Below are 26,698 nucleotides of genomic sequence, written 5' to 3'. Positions count from 1 at the left end.
CTTAGATATAAGATTATGAAAATAGGATGTACTGTTTCGGGAACCAAATGGTAATCGAGTAGGTTGAAAGTTACCAATCTCACAACAAAATGCAAGTTTAGACCTATCTTGCTCTTGCAGTTGCAATTGAAAGAATGCACTTTTTAAATCCAGAACAGTATATAGAGCTTTACCAGAAATACTATGTAAGATGTCATTAATCTTAGGTAAGCAGATTTTAAATGTCTCAGTTACAGAGTTCAATAAACGATAATCAATTACCATGCGAAATTTTTGAACATTAGGGTCATTTACATAAGGTTTCTTTTTTACAAAAATTACAGGAAAGCAGTAGCTCGAAGATGATGGTTCAATTATGCCTGCATCTAATAAATTTTGAATTTCCCTTTTAGCAAAACTTTTGGCAATGTTGGGAATGGGATACGGTTTAGTTTGAATGGGAAATTGATGTAACAATTTAAATTCAGGTACCACAGCATTCGTGGAACCTAAAGTAGCATAAGATTTTGAAAACACCTCAGAATTATTCATTAAAATTTTAAGTATCTTATTTGCATCTTCATCATTTAAATGTTTTACATCAAAATCATTAGCCTGAATTTCTTTTTTTCTTAGTTCATGAATTTCTTCCAAGTTTAAATTATTAATTTGGAGTTGTTTCCTTTCAGTAGGTCTAATTATATCCTCATCTTTAATTTTGTATACTTTTCCAATTTTAGTACCTTTGTTTACAATTATTTTTCTATCAGTATTATTCTCAATAATAGTTGCAAAGTCTTTATCATTAACTATATTAATAGATTCCTGAATAGTATATTTAAGCTTATTTACATTTGGATGAAATAAAATTTGTTTACAATTTTCAATACCCTGAGATAAACTAAGTTTTATTAATGTTTGAACATTAGGTTCAATAATGATCTTCTCAGGTGCATAAGCAAATATATCTTTAGTGATTTGTACATTATTAATAATATTATTTATAACACAAGGAGTATCTTCAAAAAAATCAAAAGATTCGTGTCCCATGATCAACTTTTTATTGGGTATGTCCAAGATAATTTTATTATGTTGGATAAAATCATATCCCAATATAATCTTATATTTGTAACGCCAAGAATTTTGAGTCACAAAAAATGTATTATTAAACCATTTAGAGTTAATTTTAAATTTGGAAGATATAGCTGTCATGTATGGTACAGTATTATTGTCCAATGTGTGTATTCGAACAGATCTAGATAAGTAGTTGACTTTAGTTTTTTCTTTTATTGTATTTACAGTTGAGGGATCAATTAGACTGAGATTTGCACCAGTGTCCAATAAAGCAGGTATAGATAAATCATTAAATTTTAAAATTATGATAGGAAGAGAGTCCGTATTCTTTTCATCATTACAGGTCATTAAATGCTTATTAGGTATATTAATTTCCTCATTATTTTCTTTATCACAATTTATCATTAATTCTTCCTTCTTTCTATTCACTTGATTACTGTTACTAATCTGTTCATTTATTATTTGATTTTGTTCTGAATTATCTTTATTATGATTAACATTAAAATTATAATTTTCACATTGACTTTCAGCATCTCTTTTACCTTTATTTTTTTTGTTACAAAAATTTTGATTTGAATTTTGCTTATTTGTGTTTTGTTTACAAATTTTTTTTTGATCAATTAATACATTAACATTAGAATTGGAATTGGTTCTTGCAGACATTAATTTCTTCCAATTACTACAAGAACCATTGACTAGTTTAAATTACCTCGTCTGTTATTGTTACTATGATTGCCCCTATTCCTAAAATTTCTACCAAATCCTCTTCGAAAGTTTGTTCTATCATACGGCTTAAACTTTCTGTTATTATTTCTATTTACATTGGTTGGGTAATACCAACAGTCAGTCGTAAGGTGTCTTTTGCAACAAATGTGACAAGAAATACTCTGTGAGTTAGATGCATTTGATTGAGCAATATTATTTACAGCTTTTACATTAGATAAATTCTCAATTTTTTTTGTCAATTCCTCAATTCTCTTATTACTTTCAATTTGGCTTTTGAGCATCAACTCTATTTCAGTCGATTTTGTCAGATTATTAAGATGATGATCATTTAAATTTAGAGCATTTTCAACATCCTTTGCAATTTTACCTATTTCTTGAAAATTAGTAGCACCTCTCTTCATCACCTCTACTCTAATATCGGGTCTCATGCTATCCAGAAGTTTTTGAGATTTCATTTTAAGAGCCAGATTTAAAGTCTCACTATTACTATCCTTGTTTATCTCCAAGTATTCATTCGTAGTCCTATCCACTTCCTCAATTAAATCTCTAATCGATTGATTAGGTTTTTGAATCAATGAGTTAAATTTACTCTGTGAATCAGCAAAGTTAGTTTTTTTTGAAAATTTTTCTTTCAATAGTTTAACTAATTCATTGTACTCGTCATCTGGGTTGATTTTAGCCTCGCTTATTACTTTTAACGCGTTACCTGACAGATTTAATTTTAAGATTAAAGCTTTTTTCCTGATGTCCCACTTCTCTAAATCAGCAATTTGTTCAAGATTATTCAAAAAGAAATTCAAATTTTCATCTACAGTACCGGTAAAGATTTGCAAAGAGCTGGCTAGAAAATACATATTTTTAGCCATATTAACTATTAATTACATACAATACACACATATAAAACAAATTACTTAAATATAAGTATACACTGTTAAAAATTAAAATCAACTGATACTTATTAATTTTGTATGAGACATATTATTTCCTATATTTGTATTCATTCATTTTCATTGTATCGATAAAATACATAAGATCTCATATTTAAAATAAATAATGTATACAAAATTAAAACCTTGACAATTATTTAAAAATTGTCAGCATTATTTACATCACAAAAACAATGAAGAGAGTGAGAAAAATAAATGATGAATAAAATATTGATTATAAATATGAATTCAGCCATGAATTAAATTTAAGTTTAATGCCAAAATCCTAAGATTCACTGAGAAATTAAACCAGGTTCGAAAACCAAAACGGCGCCACATGATATCGCTTGTTGAGATAAATTTACATAGATAAAATATAAGGGAAGCATGTGCGTTTACACATGATGTATCCAAGATACAAGAAACAAGCTGGGATTAACTCGAGAGTTAATAATTAAGTGATAAATAAATCACTATATTATAAATTACATATCTTACTTTCTTACCTAAATCAAGCAGGTAACTGAAAAGAAATAATTCAATCAAGAAAAATGAATTAAGCTATAAGATAATTACTGCCGGCACGTGGGCATAAGACCGGCGCGTGATCTAAAAAAAGATATATAGTGGAAGCTAAAAAAGAATAGTGAATCCTAGTGAAAGAGAATATTTTAGAAAAAATAACATGGCTCTAGAAAGAAAGACAGAATCAAAATTATAGACAACTTACATAATTTATTGGAGGAATCAAACAACACTAAATACAGTGGTGCAAACACCACATCTTGAAGAAAAGAATTTTACAATTCTGTAAAAGTGGTTTTAAACTTTCACAACGATGAAAATGGATCAAAAACACAAGGAAAATTCCTTGCCCCTGAGTAGAAATTATTTTCTTGCCTACCACATTCAGGCAAGGACAAAAAACTCTCTCTGCAGGAATTAGGGGGGCAAGCCCCCTAATCCTCGTGAAAACTCCCAAAAAGAATATCACCCACACATTCTTTGTTCAAACAATCAAAATCTCCCAGCCGCAGTTGCCACACCTGAAAAACAGTTCTAGAAAAAGTCTTTCTACTTGTCTTAGGGCTCTTTTCCACTGCTCTGCTTCTCTCACAAGGTAGTTCTCACTGATTGAGATTCAAGTTAAAGGCAGTTCTCACTGATCGAAATTTATGTCACCCTTCAGGTGTAACACTATGTTTACTACTTCTACTACTATACACCGCTACGCAAATCTCGATTCTTTTGCTTCTTAAAACATTCAATTCCAAAGCAATGAAGTACTATCGATAAATTTTTTTAAAAATACTTGATAAATATTTGAAATATCAATTAACTTCAGTATTTAATTACAGATGTTTGAATATTCAATATTTAACTATAACTATAACCATTTGAACACTTTAACATGATTCTGTAAACTTTTCGAATACGCATGAGCTTTAATATGATTTTTTAACACTTTTGTATAATTCTACATTAATTTGAATAATTGTATAAATCCATAAGGGTTTCATTTATTCAGTAAACAATTTCATCGTCAGTCCATATCGCATTAACAATTTCATTTACATTCGAAAATTAAAAATGTAATAAACAATTAGAGTGAGATTGGGAAAAATTAAAGAATTTTTATGAAAATAAAAAAAGCAGGACAAATAATCAGAATTCTTCAATACTTTTCTGTTAAAAAAAAGTTATCTTGAAAAAGTTAAACTGCAGGAGACTTATAAAACACCGTAAAAATTCTTAATACGATTCGAAACTAAGAGATACCGTCGAAGAAAAGTCGAAACATTCCGAACCCTAGCAATGAAAAACGTCATGAACCGAGACAAGACACGTGGAAATGAAAGTAAAAACTAATAATGAGATTTATTTCCCCAGAGGGCGTTGCATGAAAATGAAACTAAGTAACAAAGTGCTGCTTATAGCTCACAGCTACAGAAAATTGTAAGGAAAAGCTAAAACAAAAATAAATTATTCGGAAACTTTCTATTCGCTGGAAAGACTTCTCAATATCGTCTGCATATCATAAACAGAAGCTAGAGACGGTTACAGCTAATGCGAAAATGTACGTTTGGGATTTTATCCCGAATTCGAAAGTATGAAAGTACAAAAGGAAAATAAGCTAGTGGAGAAATAGTAGGAGAGATGAAAGAGGGAAAAAAGTTGGAATATTTTTTTAAATATTTGACGCCATTAGTGACTGCAGAAACTGAGAATGTATGGCTGAAATTTTTGGCAGATGTTTCGCCTGATTATGCTTTGTGAATGCCCCTAAAGGCTTATTCTTGAATTTTTATTCGATGCAAGCAAAAGTTAAAGTTGTTTTCGTTTAATTGATGCGTTATATTTTGCTTTTATAGTTAAAGTTTAAGCCGGTTTAGATAGAATCTGACAGAATAAATGATGATTTGGCAAGGAATTCAACTAAATTTAGGAGTAAACTTCGCATCTAAATAAATATTTTGTAGCGAGAAAACCACTTTTTTTAGAAAAAAAAGACGCTCTTTTAGTTTCAAAATGTATTTCTAAATCGTTTCTAACGACTTGGTCTTGTGAATCACTTATCACACTTTAAGAAATGATGCTCTAACTCCTGAAATAAATGAATAAATAAACCGTTGAAAAATTGTGCTTGTTTTTGGCATTATTATAACTATATAACTAAAATTATAATTTATGGTTGACAGTTAAAGAAGAAACTACGCTCAGACATTTCTTTTAAGACTCTGGTTTTGTTGATTGTTATAGTTTTAGAATTAGAAATTTCACATTTTGTTTTGGCAACTGGAATTTATCGTCTCAATTTTTTTAATGTGACATGGCGTCTATAGGATGTAGAATTTCAAATTCAGGTAATCAGCTCTCTTATAAAATAGTAAAAATGAAGTTCTAATACCAGGAATTCAATAAAATAACTAAGGAAATAAATAATCAATTAAAGAAGGAAGAGATGAAGATTCTAAGGATTACTGCATTCTGCTTAGGAAGTTTGAGAATTGATGCTCACCAAGTTTCGGAATTCATTACAAAATTTGTTAACATATGGAGCGAATAACTGATAAAAAAGCACTAAACAATATTTTCAAATTAACCTTGATTCTCAGCATAAACTTGATACAGTCTGAAGTCAAAAGCAACAGACGCCTATGCTATTTTTTTGGTTGGAATGAGATGGCACGCAATAGAAAGCATTATTTGTTAGCTTTGCCATGAGCGCCATCTGTATGCGAACATTAACAAATTTTGAAATAAGTGGAAAACAAAATCTTATTTCCTAAGCAGAACGTTTATTAATCCGTTTCATTTTCAGTTACTTTTTCTAATCGTTGGTCATTTAGCCTAATAATTTCATTTTCTATAATTGTATCAAATAATTTTGAACTTTTACTAGCAATTTGTTTTTCATGCCAGAAAAATTATAATAACACATTAAACATTATTATTCATTTAAGTATTAATGAGATAGAAAGATTCTTACTAACTTCCATTATATTTTTTTTCTGGACAAAGCGTCTTCTGGTTAATACTTTCCTCCATCACTTTTTGCATCACTTTTTTGCCGGATAAATCAATTTTGCAAATCTAAAAAAGAGTCAATTTTGGGGGATCTTAAGTCTAAAAATCAACTATTCTAAACTAGTTTCATGTTATGAGGGATTTTGTACGATATGAATGATTATTGTTCTCTTGATTTTTTTTACAGCTGTATTTCACCCTTAGAGATCATATTCTCTTCTCAAAAAATTTGCATGATTATTAACGTAAATTACCACAAAGGTGATGAAAGATACCCCCGGTAGTTGCAATTAATCGATAACTATATTTTTGAGAGCTAATTTTAAACTTATTTATTAAATTCTGGGTGCCAATAAACATCACAATTAAAAATACTTTATAGTGAAAGGATTCTCAGAATTTTTTCAAGTTGTGGCACCCCTACGAGATTTAAAATTGTCTCACGGCACTCTAATATAATATTTATCTTAGATATTGCATTTAAATGTAGTACAGCAGATAAATATTGTATTTAAATGTAATACTGCAGACGAACATTATTACACTGGGGTGCAGAGAGACAATTTTAAATCTCGTAGAGGTGTTATATCTCAGAACCTTAAGTTTTACATATATGAAATATAATGCATATTTCGTATGTGTAAGAATATGAGTGAGAATTTAAACGCAACCTGCTTTCCAATTATATACTTTTATTTTATAACCGGTGTTGTACAGCCGACCCAAATCTAAATTTACGACTATCAATATTCCTCGTAATTTTGAACCCAATCTAGAAGACAAGGGAACCCCTGGATCAAGCATTTTATTTTACAACCGTCATTGAACAGCCGACCCAATTTTATGGGTTTACGACAACTAATGTTCAACTTCCTAGTCTCGTAATTTTGAACCCAATCCAGAAGACATGGGAACTCCTGGATCGAGTATCGAAAGAAATTTGCCTTCGTGGAGAACTTTTTGATGGAGCTAACCCGCATTTGCGTTACATGGAGAGGAAGACCACGAGAACCTCCCACAGTTAGCCTGACGGCGAGGGGGCTCTAACCCATGATCTGTCTACCACTGAGGATATTTCACGCTAGCACTGTGGTCGGTGTAAGCCGGATGCGGAATTCTTATCGACTAGGATTCGAACTCGGTTCGCCTCATTGGAAGGCGAACGCTCTATCCCCTGAGTCATCACAGACCAGTTAAACTATCTTTCGTGCACTTTTGATGGATTTGCGTTACATGGAGAGGAAAACCACGTAAACCACCTCGGTTAGCCAGACGGCAAGGGAATTCTAACCCATGATCCGTTTGCTGCTGGGGATATTTTATGTAAGCACTGTGGTCGGTGCGAACCAGGAGTATAATTCGTATTGACCAGTCAACTCTTGGATCCAAAGATTGGGATGCGAACGCTTTTTTTTTTTTTTTTTTTGAGCCACCATTGAGCTTGTACTTTAGTAATTATAAAGAAAGTATTTATAAAAATAATAAATAATTTCATCATTATCCAATGTAAGAGAAAACATAAGTAAAGAGATCACGCTCGCAGGTATTACTGTGGATTTACTTGTAAGTAAAGAGAAACCCTTATTTCTTATTACCTAAGTTTTCAAAATAATAAAATAAAGCTTGATATAACTCTCATTTCTTTTTCGATATTCATTTTCGAACTATATTTGCTCTTTTAAACAACGTGTTGAAATACCAGCTATGCATGAATTCACAAGAGGATTGAGTAGCTTCATAGCTTTTTCATTTAGGTCATGATACTTAGTATAAATTTAAATCTTTATCGACATTACTTTGAAACTATTCATACTTTTTAACAATTCAAAAATTACGTAAGCATGATGTTGGCATTTTTGGACACCCTCTCCCCCCTGCCAATTAAAATAGGCAATTTACAACCCCCTCCCGTGCCTATGTTAGATATCCTCCTCCTCTGACAATTCTTAATTTTTTGCTTTAACTTCGACATTTATTGTAGCAATCTAATTTAGAGTATTTTAGAATTAATTTGAAATTCCTTGAAAAATTTATTTCCATATTCTTACTTTCGCCAAATAAAATTTTTATTTAAAATTGTAAAAATTTTCTGAGTGTTATTTTAATTTTGTTTTTTTTTTACTATTTTGCGCATTTTTAAAAAAAGTTCGAAAACAAGGGAATTTTATTGCTTTACGTAAGCATAAATTATACCCCTCTTCCCCTTTTTCTTTTTTTAAATGCTCACGTAACATTTAAACGACAACTCTCAGCACCCGTATATAGCCGGTAACTACGTGATGTCCTGTGCGTACTTGCACCATATTTAGCAGTCAAACCACGTGATGACCTGTCTGTACCAAACAAGCTCCATATTCAATCGGCATCTAAGCGATAGTCTGTGTGTACGAGCGTGTACTTAGCATCAAATTATAAGTCATCTACACCCATTTCTTAGGCTTATTTAATCCTAACAAATCGCGTCGTGGTGGCTCAGGAGATAGAGCGTTCGCCTTCCTAAGAGGTGACCGGGTTCGAATCTCAGCGATGGCTTGTCGATACAAATTCCACTTCCGACTCGCACCGACCGTAGTGCTGACTTAAAATATCCTCAGTGGGAGACGAATCATGAGTTAGGGTCCCCTTGCTGTCTGGCTAGCCGTTTGTGGTTTTCGTGGTTTTCCTCCCCGTGTAACGCAAATGCGGGTTAGTTCCATCGAGAAGTGCTACACGAAGAAGAATTTCACTGAATACTTGATCCAAGATTTCCCTTTTCTTCTGGATTGGGTTCAAAATTACAAGACTACGGAGTTGAACATTAGCAGCCGTAAATTTCTCTCTAATGTGCTTAAAATTTGTACACTGGATTAAAATATATTCCCAATCCTCAACAAGCTGACAGGTACTGCACAGCTGAGCTCCCCCAAAAAACCTGGCTTGATGTTGTCCATGACAGCCGTGATTAGTTAGGAATTGATTTAAAAAATTTTTCATTCAAAAACCACCTACGAGTTTATAAAGCAGCATTGGTCAAACCCTAAAATAAAAAATGGAATTGAGGAAATAATAAGAAAATTGTTTAGTAACAAGGCACCTCCATGAATCCTGATGGCCTTTTGCTGCCTCTTGTTAGGAAAAATACACCTAAATCACGGCTTATTAATTTACCTGTTATGGTTTGATTATTACTTGAATTTTCTCTTAAAATGTTTTTTTGGTGCTTTAGTCTCATGCTTTGTCAATCTCTGCCCCTATGTGATTCCTCATTTTGAAAATTTTAATCACTTGTGTTCCTAGAGTTTTTATATATGGTATATATATGTCCTTTCTGTTTTAAAAAAAAAAAAATAATAATAATTACTGGAATTTCATAACTTTAGTACTGTTGTGCCAGCCGTAATTATATTCTGAGTTACAAACATCCTATATTTTCCATGTGAAATCGTTTCCTTTTATTAACTTTGCACCCCTACTGAAGATGCGACATCAATATCTCTTCTGATTGTTACTGTTTATTTTCTTTGTAATGTTTGTTTGCTTAGTTTATTTCTAAGTAGCACTGTTTTCTGGATTTCATATTTAATATTCCACTTATTTGTTAAAACTCTAATTTGAAAATTTTGAATATGTTTGCTCATGTAATTGAACTGTTACGCTCACTTCGAACTTTCAGAGTGCCCCCGGATACCCCCTTCCGGGGGCGGGACGGGCTTAAGCTTGTTATTAGCAGCCGTAAATCAAAAATCGGGTTAGTTGCCTAACGACGATTATAAGAAAGATCCTCATAATTCGGTAAAAAAAAAACGAAATAACATATCCGTTTTTTTCAGTTCGAAAAAGGCGAATCAAAGTATGAGTGTAAGAACTGTAATGTGAGCTTGTGTGTCAATCCTTTGTTTTAAAATTCATCATACGGAATTAAATTACTAAGGATTATCTTAAATTGCATATTTATCGCAATATCTCCAAATTTATTGTTTCGTAACTTTAAAATATGAAAGTCTAAACGTCAGCAATGACTGTAGTAGCTTAGACTTGCAATACGGGTTACTTCCCTTCAGCGTAGCGGATTACCGTAACGAAGAGGTTAAGGTGTTTAAAAGTAATTAATAAAAATAGAAAAAAAAAACATTCTATATTTCTCTGGTAATAAAATTAAAAGTAAAAATTTGTCTGTAAAACTGTCATTTGTTTCTATAATTTTAATGGGAAAAAAAACATTCGAATTTGTACTTGATGGAATAACATTTCATTATGAGCATGCACGTTAAATAAAGAAGAAAAAAAAGAGACTGAGACAAATTCTTCAACTTGGAACGGTATTACCTCATATATTCCCCAACATGTGGAAAAGTACGCATGCAATTTTGCGTGAATTTATTTCCAAATAATATGTGAACAGCAGTAGAAACTGGTAAAAAGCAACTTTATTTTTTCTCACAAGGTCAGTGTCAAGGAATTTTTCGTTTAAGTATAAATATGAAGTCACGACAATTGTAACAAAATAATATTCCGTCATAAGCGTCACAATTCATTAATCAGATTTAATTAATGCTGTTTTAAAACAGGAAAATAAATTTATTATCAATGTATATGTTATCGTTAAAGTTCGAAAGCCATTAACGCGCACGTTACCTAGCTAATCTTCGAGTTAACTCATTTTTTCGAGTTAACTGATTTAACGTGCACATTACCTAGCTAATCTTCGAGGCCAATGCAAGGAATTTTTCTTTTAAATATAAATATGAAATCACAGTAATTGTAACAAAATAATATTCCGTCATAAGCGTCACAATTCAATAATCAGATTTAATTAATGCTGTTTTAAAACAGGAAAATAAATTTATTATCAATGTATATGTTATCGTTAAAGTTTGAAAGCAGTTAACGCGCACACTACCTAGCTAATCTTCGAGTTAACTGATAATCCTCGAGTTAACTGATTTAACGTGCACATTACCTAGCTAATCTTCGAGGTCTGTGGCAAGGAATTTTTCTTTTAAGTATAAGTATGAAATCACAGTAATTGTAACAAAATAATATTCCGTCATAAGCGTCACAATTCAATAATCAGATTTAATTAATGCTGTTTTAAAACAGGAAAATTAATTTATTATCAATGTATATGTTATCGTTAAAGTTTGAAAGCAGTTAACGCGCACACTACCTAGCTAATCTTCGAGTTAACTGATAATCCTCGAGTTAACTGATTTAACGTGCACATTACCTAGCTAATCTTCGAGGTCTGTGGCAAGGAATTTTTCTTTTAAGTATAAATATGAAATCACAGTAATTCTAACAAAATAATATTCCGTCATAAGCGTCACCATTCAATAATCAGATTTAATTAATGCTTTATAAAAACAGGAAATAAAATTTATTATCAATGTATATGTTATTGTTAAAGTTCGAAAGCCGTTAATGTGCACATTACCTAGCTAATCTTCGAGTTAACTGATTTTATTCGAGTTAATTGATAATCCTCGAGTTAACTGATTTAACGTGCACATTACCTAGCTAATCTTCGAGATCAGTGCCAAGGAATTTTTCTTTTAAATATAAATATGAAGTCATGATAATTGTAACAAAATAATATTTCGTCATAAGCGTCACAATTCAATAATCAGATTTAATTAATGCTTTATAAAAACAGGAAATAAAATTTATTATCAATGTATATGTTATTGTTAAAGTTCGAAAGCCGTTAATGTGCACATTACCTAGCTAATCTTCGAGTTAACTGATTTTATTCGAGTTAATTGATAATCCTCGAGTTAACTGATTTAACGTGCACATTACCTAGCTAATCTTCGAGATCAGTGCCAAGGAATTTTTCTTTTAAATATAAATATGAAGTCATGATAATTGTAACAAAATAATATTTCGTCATAAGCGTCACAATTCAATAATCAGATTTAATTAATGCTTTATAAAAACAGGAAATAAAATTTATTATCAATGTATATGTTATTGTTAAAGTTCGAAAGCCGTTAATGTGCACATTACCTAGCTAATCTTCGAGTTAACTGATTTTATTCGAGTTAATTGATAATCCTCGAGTTAACTGATTTAACGTGCACATTACCTAGCTAATCTTCGAGATCAGTGCCAAGGAATTTTTCTTTTAAATATAAATATGAAGTCATGATAATTGTAACAAAATAATATTTCGTCATAAGCGTCACAATTCAATAATCAGATTTAATTAATGCTTTATAAAAACAGGAAATAAAATTTATTATCAATGTATATGTTATTGTTAAAGTTCGAAAGCCGTTAATGTGCACATTACCTAGCTAATCTTCGAGTTAACTGATTTTATTCGAGTTAATTGATAATCCTCGAGTTAACTGATTTAACGTGCACATTACCTAGCTAATCTTCGAGATCAGTGCCAAGGAATTTTTCTTTTAAATATAAATATGAAGTCATGATAATTGTAACAAAATAATATTTCGTCATAAGCGTCACAATTCAATAATCAGATTTAATTAATGCTTTATAAAAACAGGAAATAAAATTTATTATCAATGTATATGTTATTGTTAAAGTTCGAAAGCCGTTAATGTGCACATTACCTAGCTAATCTTCGAGTTAACTGATTTTATTCGAGTTAATTGATAATCCTCGAGTTAACTGATTTAACGTGCACATTACCTAGCTAATCTTCGAGATCAGTGCCAAGGAATTTTTCTTTTAAATATAAATATGAAGTCATGATAATTGTAACAAAATAATATTTCGTCATAAGCGTCACAATTCAATAATCAGATTTAATTAATGCTTTATAAAAACAGGAAATAAAATTTATTATCAATGTATATGTTATTGTTAAAGTTCGAAAGCCGTTAATGTGCACATTACCTAGCTAATCTTCGAGTTAACTGATTTTATTCGAGTTAATTGATAATCCTCGAGTTAACTGATTTAACGTGCACATTACCTAGCTAATCTTCGAGATCAGTGCCAAGGAATTTTTCTTTTAAATATAAATATGAAGTCATGATAATTGTAACAAAATAATATTTCGTCATAAGCGTCACAATTCAATAATCAGATTTAATTAATGCTTTATAAAAACAGGAAATAAAATTTATTATCAATGTATATGTTATTGTTAAAGTTCGAAAGCCGTTAATGTGCACATTACCTAGCTAATCTTCGAGTTAACTGATTTTATTCGAGTTAATTGATAATCCTCGAGTTAACTGATTTAACGTGCACATTACCTAGCTAATCTTCGAGATCAGTGCCAAGGAATTTTTCTTTTAAATATAAATATGAAGTCATGATAATTGTAACAAAATAATATTTCGTCATAAGCGTCACAATTCAATAATCAGATTTAATTAATGCTTTATAAAAACAGGAAATAAAATTTATTATCAATGTATATGTTATTGTTAAAGTTCGAAAGCCGTTAATGTGCACATTACCTAGCTAATCTTCGAGTTAACTGATTTTATTCGAGTTAATTGATAATCCTCGAGTTAACTGATTTAACGTGCACATTACCTAGCTAATCTTCGAGATCAGTGCCAAGGAATTTTTCTTTTAAATATAAATATGAAGTCATGATAATTGTAACAAAATAATATTTCGTCATAAGCGTCACAATTCAATAATCAGATTTAATTAATGCTGTTTTAAAACAGGAAATTAAATTAATTATCAATGTATATGTTATCGTTAAAGTTTGAAGGCAGTTAACGCGCACACTACCTAGTTAATCTTCGAGTTAACTGATTTGTTCCGTTAAAGTGCGGATTCAAGAATTTTCTAAACTTTACTTAGGTATTTTGTACCTCTACGTACCGTTAAAGCTCAAAAATTTGTTACCTTCATTTTAGTAACTAAATTGTTGATTATTCATTAGATTGGTTCATTAGATATCGAAAATTAAATAACTGACATGTTATTTTTCTTAATTGTAATAACATTTTAAACAGTTAAATTCTTGTTAGTACAGTTCTTGAAGTGATTCATGATTGATTCTATCAACTAATATGTTGATTGTTTGATTGTAGCAATTTGATTTTTTTAGATAGAGACAAATAAATAAATCACACTGTATTAATTAAAGCTTACAGGAACGTTGTGTTTAAACACGTTTTGTTGCCTATTATTTAGTAAAGTGTAATTTTTTTTACTGTCTCAAAATCAAAATAATGGATTTTTGAAGGATTTTTCTCATTCTGAACGTCTAGTGTAAAACCAAGATCCTTCAATCCCTAAAAATCCAAGAAACTACAAGTATGACACCGCTACTTTGTTGTTTCATTATTATCCATTAGGATTCGTCACAGATCGCAAGCAACCATCATCTGTATCTGATTCCAGAGTTCAGAAAAGGGAATGTCAAGATTCTAATGGCGAAACCATTTATTTTCCGGAGAGAAAAGCAACCTGTTTTCTACTCAACCGATACAGAAGATACCACTTTGCAGAACCCCCATGCATCCCCATACAATTTCATATCCGAACTTTAGTCTCCCATGATCGGACCCCCTCTCAAAAAGGGGATGACTGTGAAGAAAAAAAAATTCTTAAAATCATCTTCAAAAGCTGCCTATCCTTATGGTTCTATGAAGAGTTACGCTATCTTGTATGGTTGAGAAGTTTTAGAGCTTTAAGAAAGAAAAAGAAATTTAGATTAATATATTTTTTTATCGCTTATTTTTGGTTTGAATTCGATTTTGGTGTTTGTTTCTTATGAGATTTGCTGAGTGATGTTTGGATTAGTTTAGGATCGCGAACATTTTGTCCCTTTTACGGCTTTTGCGCCCGAATTTAGTGAACTTGACTATCACATTTGTCAAAAAAACTATTGATTTATTTAAGGGATATCATTTTATTTTATAATTTTATAACCGTCGTTGAACAGCCGACCCAATTTTTGGGTTTACGACTACTAATGTTCAACGAGGATCAAAATTGCGATGGCATGTCTTCGGATCATCCTCAGGGATGTTTCCCAGATCGTCGCCAATAGCCCATTGTGCAGCTCTAGTGCGACGTAAATGAACAACAACAACAACTAATGTTCAACACCGTAGCCTTGTCATTTTGAATCCAATCCAGAAGACAAGGGAACTCCTGGATCGAGTATTGGGAGAAATTTCCCTTCGTGGAGGACTTTTTAATGGAGCCAACCCGCATTTGCGTTACATGGAGAGGAAGACCACGAGAACCTCCCACGGTTAGCCTAACGGCAAGGGGACTCAAACTCATGATCCGTCTACCACTGAGGATATTTCAAGTTAGCACTGTGGTCAGTGCAAGTCAGATGTGGAATTCGTATCGACCAGCCGTCGCCGGGATCGAACCCCGGTTCACCTCATTGGAAGGCGAACGCTCTATCCCCTGAGCCATCGCGGAAAAAATTTTAGAGCAACTTTAAATAAGTAAAATAATTGTTTTAAAATAAATTTCTTATTTTTTATAAAAACGTCCACATATCCATAAATATTTAAACTAGGCTTAAGAAATTATGTGCAATTATTGCATACAATTACCAAAATAATTACTACAAATTACAAGTTTATTGGTTCATGTTTTGGCATAGGGTGTTTAAAAACACTATTTTTCGCTTGTTATTTATTGCTGGGCCCCCAATACTCTAAAAGCTTTGAACTTTGATAAGTATGAGAAATCGCATGATCTAAACACTTCTGAAGTTATAAAATTATTCTTTAAGTATACCTTGAGAAATAATAAAAAGGTATTTGTACAGAAGTGCTTCCATTATTTTGTCCACTCCCTGTAAATCTTCTTTTACAGTTTTCAGAAAATAAATAAAATGCGTGAGTGTTCCGTAATGCTCTCTAGCACTCTTACTTTTAAATATTTTTCAACAGAAATAAACCTATTAATATCAATTTTAAAATTACTTTTTGCAGATGTTCAATTCCAATGAGCACGACAAAAGAAAAACTAATAATCTCCTAATAATAAAAATGCGAAGAAAATGAATTTTTGACTTTAAATCGGTTTAAATAATTTTATTTCATAACCTTGAACAGCCGAACCAATTTAGGGTTTACAACTACCGATGTTCAACTCTGCAGCCTTGTAATTTTGAACCCGATCCAGAAGACAAGGGAACTCCTGGATCAAGTATTGGGCCAAAATTTGCCTTCATGGAGGACTTTGATGGAACTAACCCACCTTTGCGTTACATGGAAAGGAAAATAAGGAAAACCTTCCACGGTTTGCCTGACGGTAAGGGGACTCTAACCCATGATCCATCTACAACTGATGATTTTTTACTTCTTCACTGTGGTGGGTGCGAGCAGGGTGAAGAATTCGAATCGACCAGCTATCTCTAGAATCTAATCCGGGTCCCCTCATTGGGAGGCGAGCGCTCTATCCTCTGAGCCATCAAAGATCGGTTTAATTTATTGTTATTAAACGGATTTTTTTCTACAAAACTTGTTAGCCATGAATCTAAGATTAAAATCACACTGATGGAGTGCATTTCTGGTTTGTGCTGATGTTAAAATAATAAAAAATAATAATAAAGTAATAGAACCGATACTACGGAAAGAATCGAACTACTTTCACCCGATGTCCATGCGCGGCTAATAAAACTAATTTAATAAATGTTTATTTATTCACGCTACCAGCATCCTCAGCGGTAAATCAGTATAAAATATATAAAATCCAGAAATTACTATGAAAGGAAATGAGGATTATCTGCGCAATTCTGTCTGCAAAAAGGGCTTTCGAAAACACCCATCACAGTGAATTTCTCTGGATCTTCTCAACCTTTACTATATAGATAAGGTGGAAGCACCCCTCCCAAGATTAGAACCACAGATTAGAGAGAGGGCTGGAAACAATAGTCACGTGACTCTGCCCACCCCCTGACAATCCACTCAATAATTTCTGCGGCATTTCCCCTTCTCGAACCCGGATTACGGTGTTCTTGACTAGGAATTGCATACTGGCTGGGCACCCAGGCAGAAATACTGATCTTATCGAATAAATAGCGGTTATTTAGGATGGCTAGTAATAATGTTCCACAATAGAGAGGTCGTTGGGTATCTGTTATTGGATATGCTTAATACCTGTTAGTAAATATCGGTAATTAAAGTCACCAGTAAATCAGTTTTGTTGTAACTTAATGGAAGTGTTGGGTTTGCAAATGAATGTATGGACATAACTTGTGCATAACTGATTTTGTCAGAGGGCAATGTATAAATATAAGTACTCACTAATGTTGGGTTTGGTTTAAAAAAGGGCTAAGATAAAAACAACTTGAATCATGGTTTTTCGAGTTCTTCCTTCTCTTTCGATTCGTTCCTCTTTCGATATTTAATAAATCGTTAGTAAATATCGGTAATTAAAGACAGCAGTAAATCAGTTTTGTTGTAACTTAATGGAAGTGTTGGGTTCGCAAATAAATGTATGGGCATTACTTGTGTATTTTGTCAGAGGGCAATGTATAAATATGAACACTTACTTATGAAGGGTTTGGTTTAAAAAAGGGCTAAGATAAAACAACTTAAATCATGGTTTTTCGAGTTCTTCCTTCGCTTTCGATTCGTTCTTTTTTCGATATTTACTAGTTGTTAGTAAATATCGGTAATTAAAGACAGCAGTAAATCAGTTTTGTTGTAACTTAATGGAAGTGTTGGGTTTGCAAATGAATGTATGGACATAACTTGTGCATAACTGATTTTGTCAGAGGGCAATGTAAAAATATAAATACTCACAAAGGAAGGGTTTGGTTTAAAAAAGGGCTAAGATAAAACAACTTAAATCATGGTTTTTCGAGTTCATTTGCCAGGAAAAAAACCGCAGTTTAAGCGACTTACTCTTGAAGCAAAGCTATAATTTTAAGTTATGTATGCCATCGTGCGGTAAATATACCACCTAAATGAAAATTATCAAAATTCCTATTCAAAATTATCAATTATCCCCATTTTTTGTAAATTTTTACGATCCCAGATAACGCAGCGTTGGAGTATGTTTTTAAATATTAAAAAATTGAATCATTAAAATTTTTCATGTTCTCAAAACTTTGATTTTTCTCCATATTGACGTTTTTCGCCATTTTCAGAATTAACAAGGAAAACACTGGTTAAAAATAGGCTGAAATTGATGATGAGTAACTGTTGCATGATGACATGAGTAACTGTTGACTGATGACAGGAGTAACTGTTGACTGATGGCATGAGTAACAGTTGACTGATGACATGAGTAACTGTTGACTGATGACATGATTAACTGTTGACTGATGACATGAGTAACTGCTGACTGATTACATGAGTAACTGTTGACTGATGACATGATTAACTGTTGACTGATGACATGATTAACTGTTGACTGATGACATGAGTAACTGTTGACTGATGACATGAGTAACTGCTGCATGATGACATGAGTAACTGCTGCATGATGACATGAGTAACTGTTGACTGATGACATGAGTAACTGTTGCATGATGACATGAGTAACTGCTGCATGATGACATGAGTAACTATTGCATGATGACATGAGTAACTGTTGACTGATGACGTGAGTAATTGTTGACTGATGACATGAGTAACTGTTGCAAACTCAGATCATCTATGAAAATATCATATCATTTTCACAAAAGCATCATTTCATACGACTTACAGAGACAGCCCTGTGGTCAAATGTTAGCCAGCAGTCTTTAAAAATGCGGAATTTGCAGTGAATCATTTAAGTAAACAGCTTTATGCTACCATATTTTTTAAACTTGATATTCACTAAAACGTCACTTAGCTGTATTCTTACTTCTTGAATTATAATGCGCTCTTTCCTTGCGATTGAAAAGATATGGGTCATGCGCTCTTCTCAGGTGGGACTAGAGTTATTTCCCTGCCTTTTGGAAAAGGTTAGGATTTGCAGCGAATTAAAAAAAAAACTACATCGAACGAAACATTGTATATTACCCTGCATAGGGCTTTTTAAAAAAATTAATCAAAATGAAGAAAAAAATAAGGATATTCCTTCTTCTGGAAGAGGCGTGACTTTCCATCTGTATATAAAATTCTGGCGCCATCGTGCTCAACCTGGCCTTGACAGCCCGAATGCTATACTTCTCAAGAGGTGCAAAAATAAATAAATAAATTGGTACTTACAAATTTTTTTTTATTACTTATTTATCTGATTACAACGATGGAAAAAAGATCCCAAAGTTTAGGTTTATCTAGCATACATATTTATTACTTTCGGGGAGAAATATTAGTGTGTGGATAGTATCAAAATAATGTGTGAGTAATATCAAAAATATTGTGGACTCGGACAGTTTTAATATACCCAAATGATCGTGCGTAACTCACATTTATAAATCAAGGTATGAAGCAATAGATACAAATAAAATAAAAAAATGGACGAAAAAGGAAGATATGGTGTCATTCTTGGATATTGGGCCAATTGTCCTAGGAACGTCTAAACTGTTTTATTTTCTGTAGCGTGAGATACAGAATGATGTGCAGCGTGAGATAAATAGATGTGCACGCTGTGGTTTCTTACGAAAATAAGACAGTTCAGAAGTTCCTAGGGCGACAATTGGCCCATAGTGGAGATCTGTGAGGGTAACCCGGAGGAAAATTATGCATTCCAATTGCTCTTTCTAGAATGTCTAAGACATATTGTTGTTGTTTCTAATGCTACATGCCAACATCAGCAAGCCTGCTTGGTGAAATCAAGCGAATTTAAGGTAGAGGACGTGTTTCTTCTTTTTCAATGGTGCTATCTGTAGCCAAGAATACAACTTCAGCTACACACGCGTCATAGCCCGTTTATAGGGCGCACTCATTCATACGTCCATTTATTCATCCACGGATCGTTATTTTGACCCAAACAAGACAATGATCTATCTCTAATTCAGTACCCACAGAGGTACTAATTTGATATGGGACCAGGGAGAACTTTGTGATCTGGCAGATTTAACGTGCACCACTCACCATTTACTAGTTGGGGAGTCTTCGACTTGCTGGGAACGAACTCAAGACCTCTTGGAAGTGTGCCTGACGCCCTAAAAACCAGGCTATCCTAGCCTCACCCAAGACATACTTTAAGAAATTGAATTCTGGAAATTTTATCTGACCAATTCATATGGTAAATATTTTCCTCTCTAAGTAGCCACTCATTGTCATCCAGTGAAATGAATCAGAACCAATAGCATCTCTGAACTTAGGGCTCCAAGACCTCATCCTCATAAAAATCAATGTCAACTCTCAAGGAGATGGAGATGTACAGTCGAAGAACTAGGTTCGCCTTTTTAGGAATGCAGTTTGGCCCTGTTTTCATTTTAATAGACGACAACGCTAAATAGTGATCCTATGTTCGATCATTTTCTGAAAATTAAAGGTATTAACCTCATGGATAGCATAGCTGGGTCTCCAAAACTCAATTATATAAAACATACCACAGGGGCCTCCTACCCAGGTAATTACACAGGGACTGAAAATAATATTTCTGAGCGATTATTACCAGTGGCAAAAAAACTTCTCAACCACCTTATTTTAAACTTGAAATCACTTTGTGAATTCATATATCTTAATTAAGGGCCTTATGTAGCATACGATATAAAAGTTTCAATGAAAAATATTGTAGCAATTCATATTTGATAACATAATGTAGCAAAATTATTCAAAACCGGCTTAAATGTGTATGTCGATGAATTAAATACTTTCTTTTTGTTGAAGTAACGTATGACACATAAAATATTTAAATGCAACATAATGCAAAAAAAAATAAATTTTAGAATTAAAAATTATGCAAAACCATATAAATGTCAAAATTTTCCTTCAACTGATGTTTACTCAGATGGAAATATAATTGCATCATAAAATATTTTACTGTAACATAGTGTAAAAAATAAATAATTTGAATTAAAAATTATTCAAAACCGTATAAATGTCAAAATTTTCCGATGAATGTTTACTGAGATAGAAATATGATTGTATCATAAAATATTTCAATGTAACATAAAGTAAAAAAATGTATACTTTGTATAATAAACTATACAAAACCGTGTGAATCTCAAAATTCTTTCTTGAAATTCTCAACTTGTACTCAGAATTTTTTTTTTAAATACTTCCTTAAGATAAGTAAAGCATATAAGATTTAAAATGTTTCATTTAACTGACACAACATAGATTTAATAAATCTTTTAAATAGTAAAACAGCAATGCTCTTACTTTAAAAGGGTTCTTTATGCATTCATTTCAATCAAGGTTTTTCCAGAAAGCTGGTTCAAACAACCAATTTAAATTCTCAACTCGTTGAATAATACTAAATATACCCTATCTACGTGATGATTTAAAAACTCCCTTCGAGTTCAAAATTAAAATTATCTACTCTGCCTTATTCCAAAACATCATAAAGTAGTTTTAACTTTAATTTTTTATAAATTCAAGGACATAACTGTTCGAATTAAATGTACATTTAAAATTATGGAAGCATAGTTTAATTTATTTTTATTTTTAAAAATTATGTTTTACTACTGTCGTCGAACTTATGATCCATATTCTGTTTGTGGCTATCAATATTCAACTACGTAGCCTTATAATTTAAAAACCAACCCAGAAGACAAGAGATGTACTGAATAAAGCAGTGGTTCAAAGTTAAAAGTTAAAATTATCTACGCTGCCTTATTTATAAATATCAGAAAATAGTTTTAATTTAAATTTTTTCTTTAGTCAAGGAGCATTTTCGTCCAAAGAAAATGTAGATTTAAAATCTCGAGCGCATAACTTAAAATTCTTAAAAAAATTATATTTACTATCCTAGAACATATGATCATATTATATTTGTGGCTATTTATGTTCAACTACGGCGCCTAGTAATTTTAAAAGCCAACCCAAAAGACAAGGAAAGTACTTGCAAAAAGCAGTGGAATAGCTTAGTGAACTTGTCTTTTTGAGTGAAATTGGCCTTTTTTTGTATAAAATTGTGAAAATTTCTCACTTTGAGCACAATGTCCTAAGAATTATAACCGCTAATGTAGAGTGCGAAAAAAAAAAAAAAAAAAAACGAAGTACTCTAATTTACTTTTGCCCTCATGATCGATCTTCATGTTCTATGACTCAGTTCCAATGGTTCGAAGGGGTGTCCCAAATATGCTTATTAATTAATGCAGAAGAAATTTTAAGTAACGAAGTAAGACGCAAAAACATAGTTACTCTAAATAAACATTCAACTACGGATTTCTGACCTACCAAAATAGAGGAGGTAGTCGCAATCTGGGAAATATGGTGGCCATATTTTGTTTATAAAAGCGATTTAAGTTTGGACCCCTTAATTGAAATTTTACTTTATGCGTATTTCGCTACATCTCGATAACTCTTCAAACCAATTGAAGAAAATTTTCACTTAATTATGAAATTATTTTTTCAATTGATAATCCCATACAAAAAATAATATTTAAAAATAATATTTAGAAAACGAGAGAATGCAAAAGGAGGAAAGTTCATATTTGTTTATTTAGTTTGAAAGTTCATTTAGCGTTGGAGAACCCGTGTTTGTGAGAACAGGAGTTCGAAACCAGGTGATCGAAAAATCCCCATGTATTGAATGGTGACTGGTGCACGTTAAATATCCCGGGGTCACAAAGTCCTCGAAGTTCCCATAACAAATTTATACCTCTGGGGGGGGGGAGTCGTGGTGGCTCAGGGAATAGAGCTTTCGTCTTCCAATGAGGTGAACCGGGTTCGAATCCCAGCGATAGCTGATCAGTACGAGTTCCACTCCCGGCTTGCACCGACCACAGTGCTGACGCAAAATATCCTTAGTCGCAGACGGATTATGAGTTAGAGTCCCCTTGATGGCAGGCTACCCGTGGGAGTTTTTTGGGTTTTACTCTTCATGTATCACAAATGCGAGTTAGTTCCATGAAGGCAAATTTCTTTAGGCGAAGACAATTTTTTGATAAAAATTTATTTTATTTATTACGACAATTGCATACCCTTTTTTATTTTTATTTTCCTTTAAATTATTTTTTTGTTCCAATTCTAAAAAGCCAAATTTTGACTCACATAGTAACTACAACTATTATGTTAATGAGTCTGAAGGTGGTGTAAATGTATAGTTAAAATAATAGTTTATTTTCTTAGAAAACAATAAAAAATCACTTTTAAACATTTTGTCAAAAAAAAAAAAAAAAGTGTAATTGATGAGTTGAACCCAGGCGAATTCCTAACCCGCCCTGAGTAAAAAGAACTTCTAATAACCCACATCTCCCTGTCGAGTTTATAGAGGATGCATATCAGCCTGTTCATCCACACTGCGCATGCCCATCAACTCCATATCAAAAGACACGTTTTGTTGTACGAAGTGTAATTAGTACCTGTATTGGGCGTTCCTAAAAAATGTACCAAAGGTGGAAACAGCGGTTCAGCGACCCCTGTGCAATTCGAATGTGCGAATACGCCCCACAATGCTCTTAAATGACTATGGAAGCCCCTAAAAATAATGAAAAGCTGGGCTAGAAGGTCATACCGAATTGGAGATCGTGTTATACATAACAAAAGGTTTACTTTAGGTGTGTTTGATACTATGAGCATTGGTTTAAATATTAATGCATCAAAAAATAAGAAGATTTTGTAATAGAATACGAGGAAAACATTTATTAAAAAGTTAGAAACGTTCCAGGCTGTTATTAAATAACAGGATGGAAAGAAATGTGTGTAAAACATTTTATAATTAAGTTTTTGTTCGAAACAAGTGCACTTATAGAAAACGCGGTGTCTGTTTCAATTTTTTTTTTGCATTTTTAAATAAACTTACTACTTATATATTAAATAAAAATACATAAAATCAAATATGTATAAATTCAAATTATGTATGAAATAACTGGTTGAAAAGAAATTTATGAAAAATCTTTATGATTAAGCTTTTGTTCAAGACTTAAAAAAGAAAAACATTCCTTTTGGCTTTTAAAGAAAGCATACATTTAATTTAAATTTAATGCTTTCATATTAAATAAAAATATTCAATGTGAAGGACTTGGAGCAGAATAATAAACCACTCTTCTCTTAAAGTGGACAACTTTTTATCAAACTATTAGTATTGTTTTAAGATACGTTTGAATAAATTGAAATTTTTCCGAACTAACAACACGATACTTGAAATAATCTTATTGTTAACATGGAAATCGTAGCGTTCTTTACCAAAAAATGGTTAAAGTGCTCTCCTGAAAATTTGAAAAAGTATCTTGCTATTATACTATCCGTGAGTTCTTAATGCTATTTAAAATAATGTACTCATTAAAGCCTGTCATCCCAGTAAAATGATGTGTTTTTCATCGATGAACTGTGCCTCCAGCACTTCAGTAGAATTTTGTCTCCAGCTTTCTGAATAAAAACTTTTGATCTAATGATCGAATCTTTACGTTCTAGGATTCAATCGTAATGGTTCGAGGGGTGACTTCAAAATGATAATTAATTACTGCAGGCGATATTTTAAGTTACGAAATCACACACAAAAACATACTTTCTCTGAATGAACGTGCCTTTTTTTCAACGGATTCGGATTTCCGAACCCTAAATTATAGAGGATAGCTGCAATTTGGGAAATATTGTCCCAATAGTTTGGTCAGGAGAAAGGTCCAAAGTTTGAACCCCTTAATGTTAATTTTACATGTGTATTTTTCCTTATCTCGAGAGCTTTAGGGAATTGAAAAGTTTTGCACAAAATTATAAAATTCATTTATCCAACGATTATTCTATACTAAAAATAACTTTTAGCAAAGTATCTATTATTTTTTTAATTAATGGTAGGCGAAAAAACTTGAATTTCAAGGTATAAATATTTTTTTTACATAATTTTAAAAAATTTGGTTTTACATGGCAAAATAAAAAAATTTTGAGAAATAATGATTGGGTTGAATAGTTCTTGAAAAATTGAATTTTAAATAATTAACGTAAATTTAAAATTTGATATCTGAGGCCGATTCAACCCACTTTGTTCGAAATTTGTATTTAGCCATGTAAAATTTCAAATTTCAATCTTCAAAATGACATAAAAAAATTGCATACCTTACGATTTAAACTTTTTTTGGACTATATTAAGTAATATAATAAAAATAATAAATATTTACTAAAAGTTATTTTTTTGTATGGGATAATCTTTGGATAAACGAATTTTATAATTGTGTGCAAATGTGTTTCAATTCGCTTAAAAAGTTCTCGAGATAAGACGAAATTCACAAAAAGTAAAATTAACATTAAAGGGTCCAAACTTTGGCCTGACCAAACTATTTAAGGACTATTTTTCTCTGATTGCGGCTACCCCCTATTTTTGGGGGGTCCTGGTCAGACATACTAATTCGTCGAAGAAAAAGGTACGTAAATCAGAGAAAGTTAGTTTCTTTTTTTTTTTTTTTTTTTTTGTCTGATTTCGAAACTCATAATATCGTCTGCACTAACTAATTAGAATGCTTGAGGTCTCCCTTTGAACCATTAAGATTGAGTCCTAGAATATGAAGATCCGATCATTAGATCAAAAGTTATTTAGGGTGGTCCGTTTATTATTTTTTTTTCGCGCACTGTACAGCTTGCTTGTATAGTAAAAAGTTATTAGATTTAAAATTTTTGCACTATTATTTCTGTCACCACAGCAACACATAAATTGGTAAAAGCATAAAATTTCCTATAATTAAAGTTCCTTATGTTTTTAAAATCAAAAATTTATTATTAAACATTATAGACAATCAGTAAAAAATTATTACTCTTTTTTGCTACCTTTCGACAAAAATAATCATTTGATTCATGAAAACATAATTATCAGAATGTAATAAAATATTACCAAACAATTATGGATAATATTGTTTTAGATTTTTCTTTTAGCATTTTAAATTGTCTATTTAAAGTCTATTTAATTCCCTAAAGTGGTATTCCGTTTTTATTCAATTAATGAAGAATAACTTTCAATATCATGTTACGAAAGATAGAAGTCTTAGATAACGTAAGACTGAATAAACATTTGAAAATTTCTCCTGTCTTGACATGTCAGTACTGGTAGGACCTGTTTAAACATGCAAACGTTGCATGCATAGAAACGAATGCAAGTGAAGGAATCTGTTTTACACAGAAAGAATTTTCGCTTAATGATAAGTGTTTTATTAATTTGTTTGTTTTTATTTTTATGCATTTTTACTGAAATAATCCATATTGAAACGCTTTTTTTTCCAACTGCACTAGGGGCCGTTCATATATGACGCAAGCACGCAAAGCGTGATACGTGCGTGAGCATGCAATGTGTAATGCTTACGTAAGACACTAAATTCTGTCCATCGGAAAAAAATCTATAATAAGAAATCCATAATAAGAAATCATTCATTTTGTGGATGCTTTACATGCTCATTTAACTTATAATCAATAATTTATCTTTAAAAAATCGTTAAACTGTTTAATTTTTTTTTTAAATTTGAAAAAAAATGACAAAAATCAAAATTTTTAAATTTTTAAGGCTTTTTTATTTTAACATATTTTCAAAAAAATTTTTTT

This window comes from Parasteatoda tepidariorum, chromosome 4 (assembly GCF_982258835.1).
Source record: "Parasteatoda tepidariorum strain Cologne lab strain chromosome 4, Ptep-v5.0, whole genome shotgun sequence".
Taxonomy (NCBI): Eukaryota; Metazoa; Arthropoda; class Arachnida; order Araneae; family Theridiidae; genus Parasteatoda; species Parasteatoda tepidariorum.
Note: the sequence above shows the minus strand (reverse complement) of the source record.